The sequence below is a fragment of the Eucalyptus grandis genome, chromosome 1, assembly GCF_016545825.1.
Source record: "Eucalyptus grandis isolate ANBG69807.140 chromosome 1, ASM1654582v1, whole genome shotgun sequence".
NCBI lineage: Eukaryota > Viridiplantae > Streptophyta > Magnoliopsida > Myrtales > Myrtaceae > Eucalyptus > Eucalyptus grandis.
In genome coordinates this window covers 50797912-50804343 of record NC_052612.1, presented here as the reverse complement: position 1 = coordinate 50804343, position 6432 = coordinate 50797912, and positions in this window count along the sequence as shown.

Below are 6432 nucleotides of genomic sequence, written 5' to 3'. Positions count from 1 at the left end.
CTCTTTTTATGTTGGATGGACCACTTTGAAGAGAGTTCACCCTAACTCCGGACATTCAACCCCGTTACAGTTCTCTAAATCTCGAGCTCATCAAAATGTAACATCGAGTACCATTGTGATCTGACCATTAAAGTCATCTCCATTCACTTCCAATTCATATTTCTGCTCCTCTTTTCCTTCTTTCATTCTTTACTAGATTGAGACTCAAAGTAAAGTCCACCACGGTCATGATCAGACCTATAAAATGTGTTTTAAACTCATATTTGACATTTTTTTTTTAAATTGGTTATATATGGATTACTTCAAATTTGAAAATCCTACTATTAAAAAGTTTTAAAATTTAAAGCCTAAAATAAATGGGTCCAGATTGGTTCAGTTGAGAGCTCATTTCCAATCCACTAGGGTTTAGACTATCTTCCTTCTCCCTCTTTGCTCTCTCCATGTCGTTAGTTGACCAGGTAGGGTTTGTCGGAATCACTCCTACCCCTTGTAGATGAGGAAGAATCAGTCATCGGCGAGGCAATCGTGCTTGATGATCTCTTTAGCGCAACCAACATCTGCCATGCTAGAGGCGGAGTCGCCATACAAGATGCCGAAGCAGGGGTCGTCTGGAGGAGCGTGTGCAGGATCATTTGGTAACGGAACTCAAAGATTAGAAGGGGGAGGATTGCGCCGAGGAAGACGACAAGGTGGAGGGGGAAGAGCGGGAGCTCAGCGGCATCGGAGGAGGACACAAAGCCGGTGCGGTAGATCTCCGAGGAGAGGCTGAGCACTGGAGAGAGCCCGGTTTTCACCGGCTCCGCCAATGGCGGGAGAGGCCGAAGTGAGAGGAGCCAAAGAGGAGAGATGGGACTGGGGTTTGGGGGGGAGGAGCAGACGGTGTTGACCCTGGTGGGTATGGTGAAGGAGCTTTCGAGAGAATAGAGAGTAAAAAAAATTAATCGAGAAAAGAAGTGAATTATGTGGGTGAATTTGGATTGGATAGACATTTAAATTGTATTGAAAAGTTATGGTCAATGTGAGTTTTTTCTTCTTTTTTGTCGGTCAATGTGAATTAAATGGGTGACTCTAGATTGAACCCATTTATGACCCATTCAAACTTAACTTAATTCACTCATTCATCACCTCTAGTCACGATCAAAGTAAATACCAAGTACAATTTTGGTCCACAAGCTCGTAGGTGAAGCCAGAGAGGGAGAGATGAGAATGTAAATTTACACAAAAGTAATGATATTTTCGTTATATTTGGGTTTTTTGGAAAATTTACACAAAAAAATAGGGATAGTTTGGTTAATTTAGAGGTAATTTACCTAGGCTCATTTGATGAACATGTTTTTCATTTCAAGCAACACTTTGGATTGCAATTTTTTAAGATTATTATCTTAGAAGGTGACGTGGTGTCGTCTATCCAATCGATTACCCGGTGAGAAAGTGGATCGAGACTTTTTATCTCTCTTGGAAAGTAACAGTGAGAGGTGCTTCAACCGTGTGAATCATGAATTTCACAGAGGGAAATTAAATGAAGGGAGAAAAGTTTGCAGTGGAGACTCGAGGGGTCATTGGTCAAAGTTACTCGTTTCCGATCCAGGGTAATCGATACGTTTTGCGGTTTGTCTGAACCAGGACACGACTTCCAGGGATCCGATAGCGTTTTTTCCTTCTTTTGATTGGACCAGTAACGCACCCACAAGGATCTTCGTCGTCGCCTTCCCGCATTAAAATCCCTCTTCACATTCCTCTCCCCTTCCCTCTCTCTCCCTTCCCTCTCGCTGGCTCGCATATAAAGAAGGGTCGTGTTCGATGCTTATGTGGGAATGGTGGCGTGACGAGAATCTTGTCATCGGACGTCGGACGAAGAAGATCGTCGAGAAGAAACCGGAGGAGGCTTTGATGGACAAGTTTTTTAGCGCAAGGTCCATCGTGCTCCTGGCCCTCCTGGCGGTATCACTCCTGGTGCTGCCGCTGCTCCTGCCGCCCCTCCCGCCACCCCCAGCGCTGCTGCTCCTCCTGCCCGTCCTCATCATGTCGGTCCTCATTCTCCTCGCCTTCTCGCCCCACCGCATGCCCAACGTCCTCGTTACCTCCATCTGATTTCGACTCTCGAGACAGAAACCATCCGGTCCTCTTGTGGATGAATGGAACGGAAGATCGGGAGTGTGAGATCCGATGCGCGGGCAGACGAGGATGGCGGAGGAAGAACGTGCGAAAAACTTGCCTAAAAGATTGGAAGATCGTGAGACCCGGATGGACAGGCTATCGAGATTCAACAGTTTTGTTACATTGTTACATTGTCTTGCTTCAGATTATCTCTTCAGTGACTGCAACGTTTTTCAAGTTCCCGAGACGCAGAGTTGGTAACCTACTGCAGCCGCGGCGGGGGCGGCGGGGGCGGCAGGGTCGGCAATTAATGACGTGGATGCACTCAAAAAGTATCCGTAATCGCTGGCTCGACGCGGCCTTCCTGTATTATGAATAATGTACATGATCGATAAGCTAGGATTCAGACCGCTTGTCTGGAACTTTTGGTTTCCTTCTTTCCTTCTTTCCTTTTCCCATTTTCCCTAGCCTTTGCGATTCCTATCGATTTTTAAACATTATTTCGTTGTAAAAATAGCATAAGAAATTGCCTAGTGCTTCTGTATATTCCTTTGGCTTTGAGGTTTGATTAGGATTTTGGGTGATCTGCGGGCGTGTCTGGTGCTTGTCTGGCTGGAAGATCTTTGCCTCACGGACTAAGCGCCGGAACCAACCAAGGTCATGGAAAAAGAGTACTTCCAGCTCTACATTAATTAATCAGTTTATTTATTTAAGTGATTGCACTAAACAGAAGCTGCGTATATTATAATATATGGAGTTTGGCTGAAGGAATTCTAAACATTATGATTGACCGGCATTCATGGACGGGTGTGAATCGGTTCCGCCCATGTGCATCTGAGTCAGATGAGGATGGGTTTTGGCCCTCGAAAGTTACCGCCGGTCGGAGTCCAGGATTTCGTGATTTTTAGCATGGAGACCTAAATCTTCAGCAAATTAACCAACATTTTATGTCCGGCACGAGATCACAAGTCGATATTCATTAAAAATGGGATTGACGAAACGTGGTCAGTTTTCAAATTAAGATATCATGTCTTGCGAGTTGTCTTCTTATGTCGCCATAGAAAACCCCCCCCCCTCTTGCCTTCTAGTTAGATGGAGCACTTTCAAGTGGGTTCATCGTAACTCTGGATATATAATTCAATATAAGTTATTTGAACCTCGTATTCTTTAAAAGGTAATGTCAACTATGATTTTGATCGAATTATTAAGTCGCTTCCATTCACTTCTAATTTATGTTTCTTTTTCTCTTCCTTCTCTCATTCTCCTCTTGTTCTGCCATACGAGATTTGACATTCGAATCCTCCATGGTCATAATCAAAGTGAAAACCAAGTACAAATTTTGGTCCACCAAATTATTCTCGGAGCTTGGTTCAGCCCTTATCATGAACAATTGGCCGGGCCATTCATGGCGTTGCTTTTAGGTACGAGAATTCAATCCGCGGACGATTTGGGAACAGAGGCGATCCAGCACATCAGGACAAGAGGGAAGTCACATTCCTAGAAGCTTCATGGGATGTACGATGAAGCACTCAAAAGCGAAAGGAGAACCGTCAGAAAATGGAGAGGGGGCGAACGTTGACAGAGTCAAAGATGGAAAGTAGGCGTTCGGATGAGGAATGAGGAACGAGGGAATGAGCAGCCCGGCCTTCCCTCTTGGTGAAACAGCGAACGAATAGCTAAGACAAATCACGGGGGCCCTTTTTGACCGATTTGGCCGAAACCATCATCATCTTCTCGGCCGACAGACAGAAAAGTGGCCGGGGCTCGAGGTAAGCGATGGAATTGCATTTCACGTGAGTAAAAGAATCGGACGGCACTTCGTTAGGTAAGAAGGTTAATTCGAACTGTACATTTTAAATTTTTTTTGCATTTTTTTTTTTAAACTTTCTTTTTGTTTCTTCTTCTTTCCTTCTTCATTGTGGCTGACAAGGGCTTGGGCTGGAGCCATGACTCTCGATAGTGACTACTGAGGACTTGCAGGTCCTCCTCACCTAGCTGCCAGCGCCCCGCCAGCCACAATAACAAAAGAAAATAGAAAATGAAAATTAACAATACAAATTTCAAGATGTTATTAAAACATCATTTTACATTAATGTTGATCGTGTTATATAGGACAACCAACATCTAAATGAGCAATTTTTTGTCAAAATTGGTCAAATTGACTATTTTGACAAATTGTCAAAAAAATTATGATTAAATAGCCAAATTATTAACCGTAAGATATAGTTCTTCTTTAAATCACAATCCTTAAAATGTTCTTCAACCATCTACTCAAACCCTTAAATTCCAGTGAAATATAGTACAGTGAATGATATGTTGATTTTGAAAAATTGTAACACTTCAAACATAACTTCGTTTGTTGAATCTCCCCAAAATTTCACAAATAGAACCTCTTTGTTACAGCATACCTTTTGGAACAAAATTGTTCTTAAGCATTGTTCCTCGCACTATTTCATATAACAATGACATCACTTAACTTTCACAACCAACTGAGTCATTAATCTATGGTTGACTAACCCATTTTTACACCTTTCTTTTTCTTCTCCTCCAAACTAAAATGTACATCAACAAATGTGATGAACAATATGAAAATCGACCAGAATAAAAATTATTAGTGAACACACCATATACAAACCAAACTTTAATGTCAGGATATGTTATTAACTCCTCCAAAATTGGATCATTGCTGACCACATGGAGGGCATGGAATTTATTAGAATTTTTCATCATTTTATGCCAGTACACTAATAAGGTCGTCGTTTACGGCAGCCACCACCGTTCCCCTCCCCCCTCGCGGTCAATTTAGGTTTGGCAAAGGGCAACTTTCTTTTTAATTTTCGCTTTATTTTTTTTTTCCGGATGATAAATATCATATTTTGTTATATTCCACCTACTTATGAGAGGTTCATTTTTCTGTACATACCCAAATTAAGTGTCATGCCAAAATGTTATATTAGATAAAAGTTGTCCTATTTATTACGATGACAATGAATCGTTTCGGTTCGATTATCACAGTTTAGATTTCTATGATACCCAAATTGAACCGAAAAACAAAGGATGCATGCTTGCTATGAACCAAATCAAACTTAGACCCAAAAATACTCGAATAAAAAACGTTGTTCAATTCGTGTTGGTTCGATTTTTTTTTTTTTTTTTAATGTGGTTTTGTTTAGATCCACAATTTTAGGGCGCAATCATGCTTGATTTCCTACTTTTGAAGAAGAAAATAGCGAGAGATATGAGGGAGATCGAAGGCGAGCTTTCCTCCTTTTTGAGTATGGCCGCCATCACTTCTCCCCTTGTTCTAGTCTTTGCCTCCCCTACTCTTCTCATGACCTCCGTGTTTTCTTCTCAAATCGAGATTTAATCTTCTTTCTCATCTCTCTCTCTCTCCTTAAACCTTTTTTCTTTAACATTTCAAACCCGTTTCTCAGGCTTCGTTTTTCGACTGTTCCAAGGTTGCTTCCAGATCCAAACTCTCCATCGTAGGCGGGTGGAACGCTCGGATTCGAACCCGATCAGTGTCGTCTCTCAACAGCACCCACGCGGGCTTCCCCTCTCCGTCGGGTTTCGAGAGCCATGGCTACTGCTCACGACAACTGAGAGAGGCTGGTCGGGGGCGACATTGAGGAGGGAGTAGCTCGCGAGTGGCCGTCCGAGCCCTGAGAGGAACAGGAGCGGCATCGCCGGTGCGGTCCCGCCATTGCTCACTCGCTCGACCAACATCAATATGATCTTGCAGGCCACCGATGAGATTCAGGCAGAGGACCCTAATGTTGCGCGGATTCGTAAGGCCTCTTACCTCTTTGTTGACTATGTTCTTGAGCTGAGTTTGAATTCGTTCTTTGGCACGGGTCACTTCTGAATTTGCTTCTGCTTAGAGACGATGGACTTGGGGGAATTGAATTTGGAAGAGCGTTGGGTGTTTTAATGTGTTTGTTTGTGTTTCGGTTCGGTTTGGTTCGGTTCAAGTAACCGAGCGAGTCACCATACCTGATTTTTGACATATTACCTGAACATAAAGAGACCAGGACAGAAAATGCCCGAAAAATTCGATTCGGTTCTAGCTGTTTTTTATGTCCTTACCATTTAGTGCTTTATCCGATCCAACAAACACGCAGTTAGGTGTGTTTGGTAGTTGAGATAAAATTCGGAATATGATATGATTTATCATATCCTACGTTTGGTGCTCGCTCAAAATAGGATAAAATCGAATATAAGAGGGGATATAAGAAGTATAAAATTATCCTATGGAGGAAGTGGGATAAAAGTAGATAGGATTTCTAATATCCATAATAGGAAAGTTATTTTTTGAATAATAAACTTATTAAATTA